Source organism: Nicotiana tabacum, chromosome 1 (genome assembly GCF_000715075.1).
Source record: "Nicotiana tabacum cultivar K326 chromosome 1, ASM71507v2, whole genome shotgun sequence".
Classification (NCBI taxonomy): Eukaryota; Viridiplantae; Streptophyta; class Magnoliopsida; order Solanales; family Solanaceae; genus Nicotiana; species Nicotiana tabacum.
In genome coordinates, this window is record NC_134080.1 from 170,049,982 (window position 1) to 170,073,461 (window position 23,480).

Genomic DNA, 23,480 nt, shown 5'->3' on the forward strand with positions numbered 1-23,480 from the left:
CTTTCGCTTTATTTTCTTCAGTACTGTTCTATTACTCAGACAATTGTACTATGAATTATGTTTGTTTGATACTTTGTAATGCTCTTGTACTCGTTGACACAGATTTTAGGATGGTTGTAGCAGTATTTCAGTTATTTTATCAGATATTTATGGTACTTTTCCGATATTGAGTTATTCAATCATGTTTACTTCAAATTTCATTGTTGTGGGTGACTGTTGGCTAGCCTAGCAAGTATTGTTAGAAGTCGTTGCGGCTTCTATGGCAGTTGGGTTATGACAACAATAAAGTCGCACAATATATAACAAAACAACATGGCTTTATTCACGTTGGGCCCGGCGAAGCCCGGGCAACCCCCACTACTACCCTTTAGTATTCGAAATACATACTCACTATATATTGGATATAGCGTTTGGATATTGTTCAACATGATGATAACAACTTTTGATAATCTTATTTAATTTAGGCAAATTGAACATTACTCGTAAACTATATGATACTTTTAATAAATAGGTAATAGAATATTACTTGATAACTATCACAACCCAAAAATATGTCTTAGGCATCGTGATGGCACCTATTCTTTAATACTAGGTAAGCCGGTTGCTTGCAATAGCTAAACCACTCAAGCATGATATCACAACAATCCTCCCAAGACTAGGTAGTACTGAGTCACGAGCTCTAGATAAATACATAGAAATATCACAAAACAAAATACGATATTGTTTGGATAACGAATTAAAAGTACAATCAAAAGAAAAAGTGCTCCAAGAGACTGTGACGACAAAGCAGCTCTACCTTGAATTCTTGCAATCAAAAGCTAACTCTGCCTGAGTCTGTTATCTCCAATACCTAGATCAGCACAAAAATATGCAGAAGTGTAGTATGAATACACCACGGTTGGTATTCCAGTAAGTAGCAAGTAATAAACATGTAATAAAATAGTAAAGTAGTCATAACACCAATAAAGTATCAGTGAAACAAAATAAGGTAAACAAAATGACAACTGAATAATCAAGTCGTTCTAGCATAAGTTTCAAAACAAAATTACTACGAGATACCTCATCTCAAAATCACAAGTCGCGAGTCCCAAATAACAAATCATATACTCATGGCACCCCGGGCCCACATTATTAATCACAATTGCACGGACAACTCACATACCAATATCTCAATCCTCAGAGGCATAGTCATAGTCTCACTATCACAATCTGTACGGCGTGGTCACAAGATCAATATCATAATCAACCCGGCATGGTCACAAGCTCAATATCACAATGAAAGTAGATAATACAAGAATACATGTGCATGATCAAGACATCGAGTAGCTCATTGGAAATAACACAACAAGTCACATAAGGTGCATGGAATACACAAGAAAACTCACACCATCACTCGAATATCATCAACATTTTGCCTCCAAGCCGTCACATATCATCCTTGACATAGCCACACTTATCCCTCCATATTAACAATATCATAATAGCCACTCGTATTGCCCCGCCTAGACATTTAACACAATGGCCACCCGTTTCATTCTGCCCAGTCAATAACATAATAGCCACCCATATCACTCCTGCCAAATAATATATCAATAGTCACCCGTATTACTCCGCCCAGACAATATATCAATAGCCACCCGTATCACTCCGCACAATCAACAACAGTGAGATTCCACCCTTATGCTCCACATAGAAACAATCAATGCACACAACAAATCCACATGTGCTAACATCACAACAACACGACATATCAACTCGTACCACAAGTGCCCATAGGCCACAACCTTTCCAAAACAGCAATACCAATATAACCACTACATATAGCCCACGACTCAACCACAATGTGTATAAGAATCTATATAGCAACAAAATGAAACAGGAAAATAACTCAAGAATGAAAGATACTCCATTAAACAACAACTTCAACTAAAACATGTTAATAGCTATTAATAACTTCAACTTCAACTTGCTTAAGAATAAACTCAAGAATTAAGGTATTTCCATGAAATAGTAACTTCACATTCTAGTGTATAACCTAAGCTAACAATGAAAGATATGGCATGAAATAACAATTATGCCTAAATGTATGAGAATAACTCAACAACGAAGGGATATCATGTAATTACAACTTCGGATAAGAATCATTCAACAATAAAAGAGGTAACAACTTTAAATAAGCATATAAGAGTAAACATGACATATAAAAGATAGAACATATGCTAAGAACATCAAATGAAGCATGTGAGAGTAAACTTAACATTGAGGATGTAACATGCTATGAGAACTGTGATTAATGCATGAAAGAAGTCTAGGAGTCTAACTAGTCAAATACCACATATATGCCCGAGTACGCACTCGTCACCTCACGTACACATCTTTCACATAATAAAAAAAATACAATCAACCCAAATCCTTAGAGGTATTTCCCCCACAAAAAGTTAGGCAAGATACTCACCTCAAAGAAGCTAAATCAATACCCTAAAAAGCGCTTCATGTGTGAAACAACCTCCGGACGTCTCGAATCTATCCAAAAATAACGTAATATCATAAATAAAAGCCATAGAAAATAATTCTGGATAATAAACCTTCGATCTTTAATGAGAACCAAAAACTCAACACCGGGACCACTCTTTAGAACCCGACAAAATCAAAAAAAAAACACCCATTCCGATACGAGTACAACCATACAAAAATCATCTGATTCCAACCTCAAATCGGCCCTCAAATCATCATTTCATGTTTTAGAAACGTTTTCACAAAAATCCCCAATTTCTCCAATTTAAATCACTAATTAAATGATAAAAACAAAGCAGAAATCATGAAATATAACCAAATATGGGACAAGAATACTACCCCAATCCAAATCGTAAAACTCCCCTCCAAAATCCCCATAACCGAGCTCTCAAACTCAAAAGTAATAAAATAACAAAAGCCCTCGGAATAGAGTACTTGCAAGTCTGCCCAGGGGTTCCTCTTCGCAATCGCGAAGCACAAATTCACTGCTAGAGAAAATAAGCTACATGTTCGCAGCACATACCTCGCTAACGCGATGAAAAATGAGACCAACCTTCACGAATGCGTCCAACACAATGCAAACGCGATGAGCAGTTCAACCAACCCCTGGCTTCCTTACACGAATGCAAAATAGAAGACGCGAACGCGGACAACAACCAGTTAAACCTTCATGAACGCGTATCCATTTTTTCTTCCGCAATAAATAAAATCACTCAGCCCCAATAGTTACTATGTGATCACCGATATATAGTTGTGATCACGAAGAAAAACTGAAACACCAGAAAACCAACAACTCCAAACTTGGGTGAAATGGCCCGAAACTCATCTGAAACACACCTGGGGCTACCGGGAACCCATCCAAGCATACCAACAATCCAAAAACATAACGCATACCTACTCGAGGCCTCAAATCATGCCAACCAATATCAAAACTATGAATCGTACCTCAATTCAGGCCTAATGAACTAATGAATTTTCAACTTCTACATTTCATGCTGAAACACTTCAAACCAACCCGGACCGATCTCAAATTTTGCATGCAAGTACCAAATGACACAACGAACCTATACCAACTTCCAGAACCACAATCAGAGCCTGATATCAACAAAGTCAATTCACGGTCAAACCTATCGACCTTCCAAACCTTTAAATATCCAACTTTAGCCAAAAATTACTGAATCAACCTACGGACCTCCAAATCTAAATACAGACATACTCTTAAGTCCAAAATAATCATACGAAGTTATTGGAATCATCAAAATACCATTCCGGAGTCGGCTGCATAAAAGTAAAACTCTTGTCAACTCTTACCACTTAAACTTCTAAAACAAGGATCATTCTTCTAAATCAATCCTGAATTGCCCCAAAACTAAAACAAACCACACACACAAGTCAAAATACATAATATGAAGCTACTCAAGACCTTAAACCACAAAACGGAACACTAAAGATCAAAATGGCTGGTTAGGTCGTCACATTCCCCCCTTCCCCCCAAACAAATGTTCGTCCTCGAACATGCCAAGAACCATTTTGAAGTCATCAAATCACTGAATGAACTCACCATACACATACTCACGGGTTATCTCACACCACTCCAATCCACATACACTTTACTACACCATCTCAACTGAGAATTATTCCTTCCACCTATACGGATAAGTTTTAGAACAAAATTTTAACATCCAATCATCCCCCAAATACCTGATTCCCACACATACACCCAGTATTAACCACATCCAGCTGCAATAAACCATAAGTATGCTCACATGCCACAGGATGTAGTACATCACCCATATGCCTATAGCAATAACTCTAACTATAATAGTTGCCCATAATCAAACCTAGCACCATTAATAAACATCATATCAACTAGAACCATGTTTCAAACCTTCCTAACCGTTCCAATCAACACACAACACCCAACACCACTTGGGCACATATCTCGCAATCTAAACCAACAAGCACAATTCGAATATAACTTAATATGGAAAGAAAAGAAACACATGAGAGAACTATCGAACAACTACAGTAGGTACAACTCCCCTTAGGTATCATACTACGAATCCATTCCACAAGGGAGAAACAAAGCATATAAACTAATCACAAGGATCTCATCCTAATATAACTCCATCGCAACACGTATCTCGGTCAAACACATCAATCCACATGAAAACACAAGGATTCATCCTCATCTCTAAATCACAAGTAGAATACACATCACACCAACCAAAAACCTTTCACTCACTCAATTCCACAAAACAAAACCACAACACGTAACGGATTTTCCATACCAGTAGAGCACCAAGATCACAAGTCGTAGCCAAACCATCCAGAAATCACATCAAAACCTACCGTATTAAGTAATAAAAAATTCATCCTAGTCTAATAGCTTTCAATAGTGAACAATCCAAAACGATAGACACGGGCTAAAACTATAGAATCTCTGAATAGGTGCAAACACATAAATGGAGTAAAAGAATCATGAAACACACCCATATAGGAAGAAATAAAGGAGGACTCACTCCGATAAATAGGACCAAATCAAAATAAGATTGATGCTCCTCTATGACAAACCGAAACCATACCTGTAACGACACCATTTGGTGCATTGGCCTTATCCCCACTAAGGAAAGCATATCAACGGGCTGGGCCTCCCCCTATAGGGTGACCTTTACTCGTATGTCCTCCGCCTCTAGCTAGTTGTGCTGGTTGAGTAGAAACTGGAGTGGAGCCCATAGCTTGGTGCTCTAATGAAGTCCACCTCTGCAGAGTCTAGTACAATCTCTCATGATGTTCCTAGTATCACCACAATCATAACAATCCCTCGGCGGGCGTGGTTGTGGTGTTGAGTTTATGCTGGATAACTGGAATAACCACTGTAGGAACCCCGTTCAGGGGGTTCACTAAAAGATTACTACCCCATATGAGTACCTTGGGGTCCCTGACTGGTTGGATCCCCATGAGTAGTCTGAAGTGTGGATTGGAATGGCCATCTAACAGAACCTCCGTCATGATTGGTCAGAGCCGAAGAGTAGAACCCACTAAATCCTCCCTCTCTTGACCCCAAACACGCTCTAACCTCCTTGAAATCACCACAACCTAATGGAATGGAGTATGAGTCTTCAACTCCCGAGCCATGTTGAACCTAAGACCATAAATGAGCCCCTCGATAAATTTGCGGACTCACTGACTGACTATAGAAATCAAAATAGGTAAATTATGGGATAACTCACTAAACCTGATAGCATACTCCGACACCATGATAGTGCCTTGACATAGCTGCTCAAACTCTATGCACCACATATCTCAGAGGGTAAGGGAACAAACTCCCTAAAAACATCTCTAAAAATAGAGCCCAAGTGAGTGAGGTTGCATTGGCTGGTCTATCCTCCTCGTAAGCCTACCACGACCTATACGGTGCTCCCGATAGTTGAAATATAACAAAAGCAACTCCGCTCACCTCCTCAATATCCATGGTGTAGAGAATGTAGTGGTACTTATCTAGAAAACACTGCACATCCTCGATACCTACGCCACTGAAGGTTTTCTTGAACGTCTAGAGCTTCTTCTGCTCCTCCTCTGATGCCTCTAGCCTGACCTCAAGCTAAACTGTGATAATGGGTTGTACGGGAGTATGACCAGCATGAGTTTGCCGATCTAGAGTACAGGCAGCAGGAGTCTGAGCTCCTCCCCTAGTCTGTGAATTAGCTAGTGCAACTGGGATCAATTCAGCCTGAGCCAATGTACCAAATATGCTCAGGAACTGCGCTAAAGTCTCTTGAATCCCAGCAGTAGCAACAGATGCTTCAGGTGCCTGTTCCCCCAACCAAAACTATGGGTGGCTCCTCAGATGCTGCTCTGGCATGTTCTTTGGCTACAACACGTAACTCTCCTCTGACTCTACCTCCTCCCTAGCCTCTCACGATTCTAGTAGGGGGCGAGAATGTCTGCTCTACCGATCCGGTAGTGCGTGTCCTCGCCATCAGTGAGAGAATAGAAATACAAAGACTCAAACTCCAAAATCATAAATCCGCACGACAGGAATGAACAAGTGGAATATTTTCCTAATAGTTTCATACCGCTCAAAGATAAGTACAGGCGTCTCTGTACCGATCCACAAGACTCTACTAAACTTTCTCGTGATTCATAGAACCTATGAACCTAGATCTCGGATACCAACTTGTCACTACCCAAAATCTTGCTTTAGGCGTCACTATGGCACCTAGTCTCTAAGACTAGGTAAGTCAGTTGCTTGCAACAATTAATTAAACCAGTAGAGCATGATATTTTTAAAGCAGTGTTTAATATAAATACCGAACTAAAGGTGATACAAGCCTACGTGGAACTAATCACAACAATCCTCCCAAGACTAGCCAGTACAGAGTCACGAACTCTAGATGAATACATAGAAATATCACAAAACAAAATACGATACTACTCGGATAACAAATTAACAATACAATCAAAAGAAAAAGGGCTCCAAGGGAATGCGATGAACAAGCAACTCTTCCTTGAATCCTCGCGATCAAAATTAACTCTACATGAATCCATTATCTCCAATACCTAGATCTGTACAACATTATGCAGAAGTGTAGTATGAATAAACTACGGTCGGTACCCAGTAAGTATCAAGACTAACCTCGGCGGAGTAGTGATGAGGTACAAGTTAAGACACCTACTAGTCATAATAGGATGACTAACCTATGTAGTATATAAGTATAAAATCTAATAATGGAAGTAAGAATCAGTAAATGGCAACAATGAATAAACATGTAATAAAATAGTAAAGTAGGCAGAACACTATTAAAGTACTAGTGAAACTAAATAAGGTAAACAAATGATAACCAAATAATCAAGTCATCCTAGCACATGTTTTCCAAAAAAATTACTCCTAGATACCTCATCTCAAAATCACAAGTCACGATTCCCAAATCACAAATCATATACTCATGTCACCTCATTCCCACATTATTAATCATAATCGTACGGACAACGTATGTGCTAATATCTCACTCCGGCCATTATAGTCACAAGCTCACTAGCACAATTCCTTTGACGTGGTCACAGACTCAATATCACAATATGCCTGGTATGGTCAGAGGTACAATATCACAATGGAAGTAGATAATACAAGAATACATGTGCATGATCAGTGAATGCCAAGTTTCATACTCCTGAACTAGTGTAAACGGAATGCTACAGTGTCTGCTTATGCAAAGGTGTTATTACAGTACAAGTCAATAAGTAATATCAGAGACATCGAGTAGCTCATTGGACACAACACAACAAGTCACATAAGGTGCATGACATACACAAGAAAACTCACGCCATCACTCGAATATCATCAACATTATGCCCCTAGGCCGTCACATATCATCCCTGACATAGCCACCTTTATCTATCCATATTGACAATATCATAATAGCCATTTGTATTGCTCTGCCAAGACATTTAACACAATAGCCACCCGTATCACTCCGCCCAAACAATAACACAATAGCCACCCATATCACTCTGCCCAGACAATATATCAAAAGGCACATGTATCACTCCATCTAGACAATATGTCTATAGTCACTCGTATCACTCCGCACAATCAACAATAGTGAGATGCCACCATTATCCACCGCATAGATATTATCAATCCACACAACAAATCCACATTTGGCTTTTGATAGCAACACGATATATTAACTCCTACTACAAGTGCCCATAGGCTACAACCTTTCCAAAACAAATATACCAATATCACCACAACACATAGCCCACGGCTCAATCATGATGTATACAAAAATCTCAATAGCAACAAAATTAAATGGAAAAATAACTCAACAATGAAAGATACCCCATTAAACAACAACTTCAACAAAAATTTGTTAATGGCTCTCAATAACTTCAACTTCAATTAATTGCTTAAGAATAAACTCAAGAATGAAGGTATTTCCATCAAATAGCAACTGAACATTCTAGTGCATTACCTAAGCTAACAATGAAAGATATGGCGTGAAATAGTCACTACGTCTAAATGTATGAGAATAACTCAACAACAAAGGGATATAATTTAATAGCAACTTCAAATAAGAATCACACAATAATAAAAAAGGTAACAACTTCAAATAAGCATAGAGGAGTAAACTTGAAAAATAATAGATAGAACATAACAACTTCAAATGAAGCATGTAAGAGTACACTTAACATGCAGGATGTAACATGCTATGAAAAATGCGATTAATGCATGAAAGCAACCTAGGAGTCTAACCGGCCAAATACCACATATAATCCCGAGTATGCACTCGTCACCTCACATACATGTCTTTCATATAATTCAGATAATACAATCAACCCAAATCTTAAGGGGTAGTTCCTCCACAAAAAGTTAGGCAAGATACTTACTTCCAAGAAGCTAAATAAATACTCTAAACAATATTTTCTTCAAAATAAATACTCTAAACTGGTATATATAAAATAAATAAGGCAGAAAATATTATTGTGCAATAAGAGACTGGAATTAATAAAGAGGAAGCCACAGCAAATAACAGTACAACACACATGGAATAAAGAGTAGGGGATCTTCCGCAATACTGTCTCGTAGTCCCAAAAGTAAATATGCAAGCTCGTAGACTCAAAGTAAATGTGGAGGGGGATCTACCGAGGTACTGCCTCGTAGTCCCAAAAGTACATATGCAGGGGGATCTCCCAGGGTACCACTTCGTAGTCCCAAAAGTAAACGCACAGCCCAATCGATAAATACAACAATTAACAACAAGAATTCTACAGTTAAGACTAATACATATCAAGGAAAAATAGGAAATCATCTAGGCGTGTTGCATAAAGATTAAATAAGCAATTAAAGCGCGTAGACATGTGATATTGGACTAACAGGATAATTACACATGTCGTTATAACTTAATTAAGATGAAAACATGTTACTACTCAGTAAAATCGGGTTTTACAACAAATAGCCCGTGTACGCACTCGTCACCTCACGTACACGACGCTCACATATCACAACAGTACCAAATCCTAAGGGGATTTCCCCACACAAGGTTAGGCAAGCCACTTACCTTGAACCAAGCTCAATCAATCAGTAAGAATGCCTTTTCCACGATTTTCTGACACCGAGTGGCCCAAATCTAGCCAAAAGAAATTATATACCTTAAATATAACTATAAGAAACTAATCTAATTAATAAAATCAAATCTTAAGCAAGAAATTAGAAAATCTCCATAAAAAGTTGACTCGAGCCCACGTCTCGGAATCGGGTAAAAGTTACAAAATATGAACACCCATTCACTCACGAGTTCACTCGTACCAAAATTACTCAAATCGGATATCAAAACCCCAATCAAAACTCAAAAACTTGGTTGATGAACTTTCCAACCTCTTCCCCAATTTTCTCAACCAAAATCCTTAGTTAAATGATGAAATCAACTATACATTAGTGGAATATAACCATAAATGAGTTAAGAATCGTTAGCCAATATATTTCTCTTAAAAACCCTCGAATTATCGCCTCAATCCAATCCCTCTAAATTGTAGAATTGAAAATGGGACAAAACCCTCGAACTTAGCCTTTTCTGCCCAGCAATTTTGCACATGCGGGCTCTTAGTCGCATCTGCGACGCCCCACCTGCGGAAAAACCATCGCAAGGTGCAGATTCCACTAATGGCCAGGGTTTCCACTTCTACGGACTAGGTAACGCACTTGCGATCCCGCTTTTGCAATCCCAAGCCTCCCAGGACTCTCCGCTTCTGCGCTCAAGCTTTTGCAGAAGCGACTCCGCTTCTATGCTCAAGTTTCTGCAGAAGAGACTCCGCTTCTGGGCCTTCATGTTGCACATGCTACCACATGCCAAACTCCTCTAGACCGCACCTGTGATCCTCCTCTCACATGTGTGAGTCTGCACCTGCGGCCAACCTCACTTCAAGTGCAATGACACCAGAAATTGAAAACTTTAGAAGTCTTTCCAAGTACAAAATGAATCCGAAAATGATCCGAAACACACCCGAGGCCCCTCGAACCTCAACCAATTGTATACACAAGTACTAAAACATCATACAAAGTTAGTCGAGCCCTCAAATCGCAACAATGCTAAAAACATGAATCACCCTCCAATTCAAACTTAATGAACTTTGAAACTTCAAATTGTTACAACAGATGCCAGAACATATCAAATGACGTCCGATTGATGCCAAATTTTCACAAAAGTCATAATTGGTATTACAGACCTACTCCAACTTCCAGAATCAGAATCCAACCCTAATATCAAAAAGTCCACTTCCTGTTGAACTTTCCATAAAATCAACTTTCTCCATTTCAAGCCTAATTCATCTACAGACCTCCAATTCACAATCCCAACACGCTCCTTAATCAAAATCACCCAATTGAGCTAATGTAGCTGACGAAACTCCATTCCAGATTCGTCTTCACACAATTCCAACTACGGTTAAAATCCTAGAACTTAAGCTTCCGTTTTAGGGACTAAGTGTCCCAAATCACTTTGAAACCACAAACAGAACCTCCCGGCAAGTCACATAAGTAGAAAGAGGTATGGGGGAAGTAGTATAGGGGATCGAGGCTAATACTCTCAAAATGACCGGCCGGCTCGTTACATCCTCCCTCTCTTAAAATAATCGTTCATCCTCGAACGAGTATAAAGACATACTTGAAGTGGTGAAAAGATGAGGATAATGGCTGCGCATATCATGCTCGGTCTCCCAAGTCGCCTCCTAGAGCAGCTGACCCCTCCACTGAACCTTCACAAAAGTAATGTTCTTTGATCTCAAATTTTGAACATGCATGTCCAAAATATCCAACGGCTCCTCAACATAAGATAGATCCTTGTCCAACTTGACTGAGCTGAAATCCAACAAATGTGACGAATCACTATGATACTTCTGGAGCATATAAACATGGAATACCAGATGAACTCCTGCTAGACTAGGAGGTAAGGCAAGCTCATAAGCAACCTCCCCAACTCGCCGCAACACCTCGAATAGGCCAATAAACCTTGGGGTCAGTTGCCCTTCTTTCTGAACCTCATAAAGCCCTTCATGGGCGATACTCGGAGCAAGACCTGCTCCGCAACCATGAATGTAACATCGCAAACCTTCTGATCCGCATAACTCTTCTGTCTAGACTGAGTTGTGCGAAGTCTATCCTGAATCACCTTAACCTTCTCCAAGGCATACCAAGTCTATACCCAATAATCTAGCCTCGCCTGGCTCGAACCAACCCACTAGAGACCGACACTGCCTATCATACAAACCCTCATATGGTTCCATTTGAATGCTCGACTGATAACTATTGTTGTAGGCAAACTCTGCAAGTGGCAAGGACTAATCCCAACTCGACCACACACGGACGGAGCATATCCTCCAGTATATAAATAGTGCGCTCGGACTGTCCGTCCATCTGAGGGTGAAATGTTGTGATCAACTCGACCCGCGTACCTAACTCATGTTGTACGGCCCTCCAGAATCACGATGTAAAATGCATACCCGGGTCAAAGATAATAGATACCGGGATGCCATGAAGTTTTACAATCCCGCAGATATACACTCAAGCCAACTGCTCGGAAGAATAAATAGTCATCACAAGAAAGAAATGAGTTGACTTGGTCAGCTTATCCACAATCACCCAAAATGCATCAAGCTTTTGCTGACTCCGTGGGAGTCCAACAACGAAATCTATAGTGATTCGCTCCCATTTCCACCCCAGAAGCTCTAACTTCTAAAGCAACGCACCTGGCCACTGATGCTCATACTTCACATGCTGGCAACTTAGGCACCAAGCTACATATTTCAATATTTCCTTCTTCATTTTCCTCCACAAATAATGCTACCTCAAGTCCTGATACATCTTTATGGCACTCGAATGAATGAAGTACCGTGAACTGTGAGCCTCCTAGAGAATCAACTCACGTAATCCGTCTACATTGGGCACACATAGCATGCCCTGTATCCTCAATGTACCCTCATCTCCAATAGTGACCTCCTTAGCATCACTGTGCTAAATTGTGTCCTTAAGGACAAGTAGATGGGGGTCATCATACTTACGCTCCCTGATATGATCATAAAGAGAAGATAAGGAGACCACACAAGCCAAAACTCAACTCGGCTCAGAAATATCCAACCTAAAAAACTGGTTGGCCAAGGCCTGAACATCAAATGTTAATGGCCTCTCTATTGCTGGTAAGTATGCTAAGCTCCCCAAACTCTTCACCCTACGACTTAAGGCATCAGCCACTACATTGGCCTTCCTGGGATGGTATAGAATAGTGATATCATAATCCTTAAGCAGCTCTAACCACCTCCGTTGGCACAAGTTAATATCCTTCTACTTGAATAGATACTTCAATCTTTGGTGATCAGTGTAGATCTCACAAGGGACATTATACAAATAGTGCCGCCAAATCCCTAAGGCATGACTAATAGCTTCTAGCTCAAGGTTATGGATAGGGTAGTTCTTTTTATGCACCTTCAGCTTTCTAGATGCGTAGGCAATCACCCTACGGTCCTGCATCAACACCGCACCGAGACCAACCAGCGACACATCACAATAAACAGCATAAGACCCCGAACATGTAGGCAACACCAATACTGGGGCTATGGTCAAAGTTGTCTTGAGCTTTTGAAAGCTTTCCTAACACTCTTCTATCCACCTGAACGTAGCACCCTTCTAGTCAGCCTGGTCATAGGTGCTGCAATAGATGAGAAACCCTCTATAAATTGACGGTAATACCCACCCAAACCAAGAAAACTCCGGATTTCTATAGCTGAGGACGGTCTGGGCCAACTCTGCATTGCTTCCACCTTCTTTGGATCCACCTTGGTCCCCTCACTTAACACCACGTGACCCAAAAATGCCACTGAATCTAACCAGAACTCACTTTGAGAAATTCTCATATAACGTCTTTTCTCTCAAGGTCTGAAGCACATTCCTAAGGTGCTACTCATGATCCTCCCAGCTCCAAGAGTACACCAGAATGTCGTCAATGAACACAATGACAAATGAGTCAAGATAGGGCTGGAATACGTTGTATATAAAATGCATAAATGTTGTTGGGGCATTGGCAAGCCCAAATAACATCACAAGGAACTTGCAGTGACCATACCGAGTCCTAAAAGTGGTCTTCGGGGATATTCAGCCCCTGAATCTTCAACTGATGATAGCCCGTGTCACGAACCAAACCGATGGGCCGCGACGGACACATGGTACCTCACTCAACCGAGTACCGACGTAACGTATCTTTCTTATTACATCATCATATACACATGACAGACGGGCCTAATAGGCCAACATGATTATTTACAAACTCAAAACATAGGCCAACAAGGCCGTAATATCTTTCACGTACACGACACATGTCTACAGGCCTTTAAGAGTACATAAATGTCATAAAGGTTGGGATAGAGTCCCGCCATACAAAACAATACACGTCTAAATCATACTAACCAAACGAGCAACTCTGAAGGAAATGGAGCACACCAACATCTTCCGTTGAGCTGATACCCTATTTGGAGGGCTCTCGACCTGTCTATTGGGACCTGCGGGCATGAAACACATCATCCCCAGGCAAAAAGGACGTCCGTACGAATAATTTACTGAGTATATAAGACACATAAATAAATACATAAGAGTCATGGAAGAAATATAGAGTACGTGACTCAACCTGTAAGTCTGAATAACTTTGTAAATCATGAAATAATTACAGTATCATGCATATGCATATGAATGTCATGTCGTGCATAGGTACATGTTTCATAACATCATCATCCTCTGAGGGCCTCCCATCATATCATCTTGGCCACTGTGGGCAAAATCATCAACGTATACCAGCTAATTAGGTGGTGTTGCGTATATAACGCCATAACTTTTCCCATATCCCATATACATATATATATACACACACACACACACATATATATATATCTTTTTCATATCCCATATGCATATATATACATACATATATATGCATATATAACACCATCTGGTCACGGGTCAATGTACATGAATGTAATACATGAAAAGTATGTTAATAAATTCTTTCGGAATGTCATAAGACCATTTTGCCTTTGAGTAATATCATAAAGTAAACTCTTTTCAACTTTCGTATTTTTCTGAGACCCATGAACATATGATAAAATATTATGACACATGGAAATTCAAGAACATAGATATCTTAAATACTTCTATGAATAGAGTCATTCATGAAATTTGTGCATTTTAACGTTTCGTTCGTATCGTATGGATCATGTCAAAAGAAAGAAGTGATAGCCTTAACATACCTGGTGTAGGAAAAACTCCGTATAATATTCCATTGAAAACCTTCGTGGATTGAACATATAACCTAAAAATCGGATTAAGCTTCTGCGCTTTGAAACTGAGGAACGAAATCATGCTTTGATTTGCTGAAATTTGGACGAAATTGCTTCTAATGAAGCATTCGTTTGAAATGAAAAGCTTCTGCTTAAAATTCTTGGCTTTTTCAGCCAAACGCGGATTGGTTTGGCCTTTTTCAAGGATTTCCTATTAAATTAATGGATAAGATTTTCATTTCTTAACAAGACCTTAACTTACGTCATCATTTGGTTACTACATAGTAGCCATCTCGCAAGGTGACCAAGAGTCATCTTTTGCCATTGTGGCTTTATGCCATGTGGAAGGGTGGGTGAATATTATCAATCTTTACCCACTTATTAGTTAACTGGGTACTGTCCCGTTACTTGGTAATTAATTAATTACCAGCATAATTTAAAAATTATCTCGGATTACTTAAAATACTAGTCTTTTTTAACACACCTTATACACCTTACTATCATGGCTATGGGGTTGCTTGTATGGTACTAGTTTATAAATACCGGATATTTTAGCTCGGACCGTATTTTATCTCAAAATGCCAAACTTTGACAAAAATATTTTTTGTTTAATATTACTTACCCTCTTACCTTCACGAATTCACTCATCACTTATAATCCTTATAATCCCCAAATAAACTTTACATTGGACTAATGCCAATTACCTTACGACAAATTCAACGTACAATACTACAGGGTGTAACATCATCGTAACTTATTACTGCGAAGCGTGACATCACCTTAATGTAATATTGTTGGGTATAACATCATCGTATTGTATTACTACAGAGGGTAACATCATCGTAATATATTACTACAGAGCATAACATCATCGTAATACTGCAGGGCGTAACATTATTTCCCCCTTTGGAACATTCGTCCTCGAATGTTTACTGATGCACTTATCATTTTCATAACTTGTATCCTCCGAATACTTTAGAACTTCCCTTTCTATCTAGGCAACTATTTTGTGAATGAGTCCAAAGTCCATGGCATTCCCCCCTTAGGCCTCCTTCTCACACCACAACTTGTAGTTGGAATCCTTCCAATCTCGTAATTGTTGCTACCTTACATCACGCAGCCTGCATAATTTTGACCTTGTAAGTGTGCCCAATCTCTAGGCTTCATATGTAGAGATTGATAAGATGTCCCTTTGGACATCTATGAGTATACTGAAGTTCTTTGCTCGGTACTTTGTTGAATTCACGAATATTTATCTCATCGCATAGGTCCGTTTAGCCATCCGTATGAATTTACTTCCATAACTCTTACTTTAATTTATCGTTGCTAAGGTCTGCTACCAAATCCCAACTTACTCTCGTTGCTTATTCCATATGTATAAATTTAAGTCCTTTAATGCTTCCTCATTACTGCTCATCTTTAGGATGATGGCCTAATCTCATCTCATACTTTGTGACCTTTGTCCACCCATTGTTGATTCATCTTAATATTGATCTACAATATACCACTGATAACTTAAAACTTCTTACGTAATACTTTGCCCCTAGGGCTTACGTTACATCAAGGAATATTCGAAGTAATTTTTTCTGATCCACTTAGCAGTGATATTGTACTTCAATAATCGTATTCTATAGCATCCCAAGGTGATTCTCTTACATGAGTATTTTAATCCCGTACAATTCATGAATCACTTTTCTTTTTTTTTCAAATTATTACTCAATGGAAGGCCCAAATGTCATCCTTTATCTATCACAATTACACCTTTATTCTACTATTAGGGCCACATTCCATCTCTTCTAAATGCTACTTATGAAGAGTAACTCCTTTGAGTCCATTTAGGCTATATTGAGCTTACTATAACATAGAAAAGCCATTAGCTCCCTTGTTTTTATGGGCCTAATCCTGAGGACTAATCCATTCTTGCCACCTTATCACTTGCCTTTTCTCGTTCTTACATCCTGTCAAAAAACTTTGTCGCTTTACTATACTTTAGTTTGCGACCTATACACATCTATTTATACTACTCGTAATCTTCCTTCAACTTGCTTGAATTTTCTTGTGTTATTTTAGAACATCAAGCGAGACATCACATCGTCTCTAACTTTTCTTTACTTTCTTAACTAGACCTCTTGATACCTAGAAATCATTGACTAGAAGATATGCCACTGATGATGCCGCTATCATTCTTGGATATTGAATCACCGTGCTTATAGCCTTCTATCCAAAGTATGGACTATTCACGATCTTCTGTCTTTGAGTATATCGTATGTTGTTTACCTTTACCTTACTTACCTTTAAATCTCGCATCGTATCTTCTATCTCTCCCGTGACCTCCCTTCTACCTAGGTGTAATCCACGTCCATAACTTGAAGTTCTATTATAATACTTGCACCTCTGGTACATACACAATCTCGTGGGAGTTTCATACTAACTTCTTATGAGACTGGTACCCTTCTAACTGGCTTTATTGTAGAGCCGTTATAGAACATAATTGTTGTGCTATCTCTCTTGCACCTCTAATATTAAGAGTGATTCTGTTATGTTCTCAATCATGATTCCTATAACTTCTGGGTCCAATAATTAGATTCCTGATTTACTTTATTGATGTAACTCTTTAGTTTCCCTCTTCTTCTGATCGACCTTTATGCTGGCTTAAGTTATTTTCCAATTTGCAGCTCATGGTATTAGTTATTACTTTAGCCCTCCATGGATGCTATGAAATATCCATGATACAATCTTTTAACAATTCATTCCTTTGTCTATGACCTGGGCTCAATTCTTTCTTTTAACTTATACCGGAATCTTTTACGACTGTATGATTGTCAACATATATATTGCATGTATAAAAATCCAAACTCTTAAGTGCGTTCATAACGTCACCAACTCAGGATCATTGATCAAATAATTACTTTCGTTCCTTCTCAGCTTTCTTTTAACGTAAGCTATTACCCTTCCTAGTCTTTCTTCCCTCTTGTTGCATGGATACTTATCTTATCTTAGCTCTCATGCATGCCACAATTTTCGTACAACTCATATGATCTTTGAATATTTCTTTTGATTTTTACGTCACGTTCACTAGCCACGGTAGATTCCTCTTTCTTATGGAGGACGTACAATGTTGTTGTGAAACTGTTGTTACAAGACCATTTACTCTTTAGGTCACTGTGCTTAGGTTGAAGCCTTCTTCCTCATTTCCTCAGCTAGTCCTTCACTATAATACTTAGGGAGGATCCTCTGACTCTTGTAAAGATGCGAGCTTATTATATCGCATTCCCGATAGAATTTTTGATGTTCGTGCTCACTTATAATTATCCTTAGTTACTTACCTCCACACTCATTTGCTCATACAACGACTTCTGAACTGAAGTTTTGATTGTCTTCCCAGTGGGACTATCTTTTATTTCCGTAACACTCATACGGTACCTTTAACTACCCCAACTCCTATTTGAATATTTCTGAAGTATTACAATGTCATAATTACGGGGCTAAATTCACTATATTGGGTTTTACTATCTTTATCTTGCACGACCTGTTGTCTTGTCTGTATCTTCTTGACTAGCCATAACTAGGCTCTCCCTAAATCAACTACTAACTACTCGTTGGCCCATTCTCATGTCAATATTCCATGAAATCTTTCTTGGGTTATTTCCTTGGTCTTAACTTACGTCTCGCACTGGCTCCTTAATTATCAATAACATCTCGGGCAGGAACCCTTACTTCTTCTCCTTGATATCGCGTTTGCATAATGTTCTGGAATCGTAGCATATCTGTACCATTTGGATAAGTGCAATCTCATCAATTTCTCATTTTTATTGCATTCTTCCTTTATCATTCCATATTCCCCCCTTTAGGAGAGTACTAATAGTTGGAGCTATGACGACCTTCCTATAGATGTTTTACCTTTTTATCTTCGGCGTCCTTTTTACCTCATTGATGGAACTTAGTCGCCTTGCGGTAATCCTTATGTACCAAGGATAACAAAATTCCTTACTCACAATGGTGACACTTAGTGTAACTGGCACATATATTCCCTTAAGCTTAACTTTGCTCCCCTTGCTTGCTTTAGGGAAATGTCTTCCTGAATGACCATTCTCTGAATTTCCCATGAATCTTCTTTTGTTATCCATTCTATTATTGCCGGAACGCGATCTGAAATTCTCATGATGTCGATTGTTATAGAATCACTTAGTCCATAATTCATGTTTAGTTTATCTTGTTCACCTGCCCATACTGATTTGTATTATTATGGGGTTTAATTCTCCCTTCCTGGTAATCATGTTAGAGTCACGAACTTATTCCCCGAAATGAGGATGTGACTCTATGGCCTAAACTATTTTATTTTCTTAAGGCACATCACCTTTTGTCTCTTTCTTGATTTGACTATATTTTCTGTAACACTCTACCATTGTCATCCATGTATCACACCCTATTCATAATGCTTCCTTATCTCTTTTCTCGTTGCTCTGCTAATATTTGTGCATATCCTTTTTTTTGTGAAAACTTTAACACGACATTCTTTCGCTTTAGCTCCCCTTTGCTCCATTCACTGGTTCTTCGGGTTGCCTAGCATTATATATCTACTAGGGACAGGAGTCATACTAAGATAATATTTATCCTTTCCAGGCTTTCAGCACCTATCTTTGTAGCACTCATATCTAGTGGTACTACTTTAAAATGCACCATCTAGATGTTTCACAAGGAGATCTATTAGTACTTTTTGCAATGTCCCTCGAAATTGTCAACTAATGCAAACCATCCATTTACCATGTTGGGTTACCCTAAACTCATCCGGATCTTGATATCCCGTCATTCTCTAAACTATCCATGTTATCCCCCACAGGGCATAACTGGAATGGGTGTGACCAATTGTACATACCTCTGTTACTACTGAGTAAAACTCTAAAAGCGTATGTTCCCCTGCCTGAATTATAAACATTGTTAATCTTCATTAACTGGGCACCTCGTACCCTTCTTCATCTTGCTTCTCTTTCTTGCTGAAACTTTTTTTTATCTTCTTAATCTCTCATTGTCTTTCACCATTAGGATGGATAGACATTCTTGCCTTAAGGCTTCTTATCAGGAAGCTTAGACCTTTGAGTACACCCATGATCTGCTAGAGACCTCACATTTACTTATCGTAGGCATCATACAAATATCCAATTCCTCTGACTTAGCTCTTCCATAACCATCTCTCTTTCCAACCTTCTTTTCGGATGTAGGTATCGTCTTATTACGAATAAAATATAATTTCAAAATTTGAATTCTTATAAATGAGCTCTACCACACGATTTAGAGTAAGAAGAAAGAGTGGCAATCCTAAATGCCCTGTAGCCTCTTGCTTACAAGTGTGGTGCACGACACACCCATAAACAAGACTCTACTAGACACAGGTTGTAGACTCCCTAGGACAGAACTGCTCTGATACCACTTTTGTCATGACCCAAACCGATGGGCCGTGACGGGAACCCGGTACCTCACTCAACCGAGTACCAACGTAATGTATATTTCTTATTACATCATCATATACACCTGACATACGGGCCTAATAGGCCAACATGATCATTTACAAACTCAAAACATAGGCCGACAAGGCCGTACAATCTTTCACGTACACGACATATGTCTACAAGTGTCTAAGAGTACATAAATGTCATAAAGGTCGGGACAGAGTCCTGCCATACCAAACAATACACGTCTAAATCATACTAACCAAACGAGCAACTCCGAAGCAAATGGAGCGCACCAACATCTTCCGCTGAGCTGATAGCCTACTTGGAGGGCTCTCGATCTGTCTATTGGGACCTGCGGGCATGAAACAAAGCGTCCCCAGGAAAAAGGGATGTTAGTATGAATAATATACCGAGGATGTAAGGCACATAAATAAATACATAAGAGATATGGAAGAAATATAGAATACATGACTCAACCTATAAGTCTGAATAACTTTGTAAATCACGAAATAATTATAGTATAAGGCATATGCATATAAATGTCAAGTCGTGCATAGGTACATGTTTCATAATATCATCAGCTTCTGAGGGCATCCCATCATATCATCTTGGACACTGTGGGCAAAATCATCAGCGTATACCAACTGATCAGGTGGTGGTGCGTATATAACGCCATAACCTTTCCCATATCCCATATACATACATATACATACATATATATGCGTATATAACGCCATCTGGTCATGGGTCAATGTACATGAATGCGATACATGAAAAGTATGCTAATAAATTCTTTCAGAATGTCATAAGACCATTTTGCCTTTGAGTAATATCATAAAGTAAACTCTTTTCAACTTTCGTATTTTTCTGAGACCCATGAACATATGATAAAATATTATGACATATGGGAATTCAAGAACATGGATATCTCTAATACTTCTATGAATTGAGTCATTCATGGAATTTGTGCATTTGCAGGTTTCATTTGTATCGTATAGTTCATGCCAAAAAAAAGAAGGGATAGCCTTATCATACCTGGAGTAGGAAAAACTCCGTATAATATTCTATTGGAAAAATACGATTTGAATCGGATTGCTTCTAATTTGGACGTAGTTAATGCTGGTCTAGGCTAGTTCTTGACTACCTCAATCTTCCTCGGATCAACCTGAATACCCTCTACGGATACAACATGACCCAGGAATGCAACTGAACTCAACAAGAACTCGCATTTCAAAAACTTGGCATACAACTGCCTATCCCTCAAAGTCTAAAGAACCACTCTAAGATGTTGCTCGTGCTCCTCCCAGCTACGGGAATAGATCAAAATATCATCAATGAAGACTATCACGAATAAATCCAAGTAAGGCCTAAACTCTCGGTTCATCAAATCCATAAAAGCTGCTGAGGCATTTGTGAACCCGAATGACATCACTAGGAATTCATAATGCATGTACCGAGTGCGGAAAGTTGTCTTAGGGACATCGGATGCCCTAATCCTCAACTGATGGTAGCCAGATCTCAAGTCAATCTTCGAAAATATCTTAGGACCCAAAAGCTGATCAAACAAATCATCAATCCTCGGCAATGGATACTTATTCTTGATTGTAACCTTGTTCAACTGCCGGTAATCAATACACATTCTCATCGATCCGTCCTTCTTCTTAACAAATAACACCGGCGCACCCCAAGGTGAAACACTAGGTCTAATGAAACCTTTCTCAAGCAAGTCTTGCAACTACTTCTTCAAGTCTTTCAACTCAGGCGGGGCTATACGATACGGCGGAATAGAAATGGGCTGGGTGCCCGGAGCCAAATCAATACAAAAGTCAATATCCCTGTCGGTGGCATGCCCAGCAGGTCTGAAGGGAATACCTCAGGAAACTCACGAACAACGAGCACAGAATCAATAGAAGGGACCTCAGCACCAGAATCACGAACATATGCCAAATAGGTCAAACACCCCTTCTCAACCATACGTCGAGCCTTCATATAAGAGATAACATTACGAGTAGAATGACCAGGAGTCCCTTTCCACTCTAAACGAGGAAAATATGGCAAGGCTAAGGTGGTCTTGGCATGATAGTTCAAGATAGTGTGATAAGGTGATAACTAGTTCATCCCTAACATGACATCAAAATCAACCATGTCTAGAAGAAGCAAATCTATACGAGTCTCAAGACCCCTAATCACAACTATACAAGAACAATGGACTCGATCTACCGCAATAGAATCACCCACCGGTGTAGACACATAAACAGGAGCACTCAAAGAATCACTAGGCATGACCAGATACAGTGCAAAATAAGATGACACATAGGAGTACATAGATCCTAGATTAAATAAAACTAAAGCATTTCTGCTACAAACCAGAATAGTACCTGTGATAACTGCATCGGAAGTCTTAGCCTCGGGCCTAGCTAGAAGAGCATAACATCGGGGTTTGGCCCTACCACCCTGAACTACATCTCTAGGATGGCCTACTGTTGGCTGGACTCCACCTCTAGCGGCCTGAGCTCTACCTCTAATACCTCTATCTCCACCTCTAGCACCTCTACCCCCACCTCTAGCTGGCTGGGTGGGTAGTGGAACACTCGGTGCCTGAATCATGGCACGGGAACCCTGCTGCTGAGAACTGATCAGTGCTCGAGGGCAATATCTAGCAATGTGCCTCGTGTCAGCACAAGTAAAACAAGCCCTCGGTTGCTAGGGCTGACGACCCTGGAAACTCCAAAGCGGCGGTGCACTGATAGGAGCTGGTGGTGCACTGTAGGTTTGCTGATCAGAATACTGCATATGAGAACCACGACCACCTGAAGCACCATGAGAAACCTGAAGTGCTAACTGAAAAGGCCTAGGAGAATGGCCTCTACCATACGAATCTCTACCTCTAGACGAGGTACAACTGAATCGGCCTGAATCATGAGGCCTCTTGTCATACCCCTGACCACCTCTCTAAGATAGAACCATCTCAACTCTCATGGCCACATTGGCTGCCTCCTAGAAAGAAATCTCACTCCTAGTCTCCTTGGCCATCTGAAGTCGAATCGGCTGAATATTCCCTCAATGAACCTCCTCACCCTCTCTCTCTCTCTCTCGGTGGGAAGTATGATAAGAGCATGACGGGCCAAGTCGATGAATCTAGTCTCATACTGAGTAATAGTCATAGAACCCTGCTGAAGGCACTCAAACTGCCTC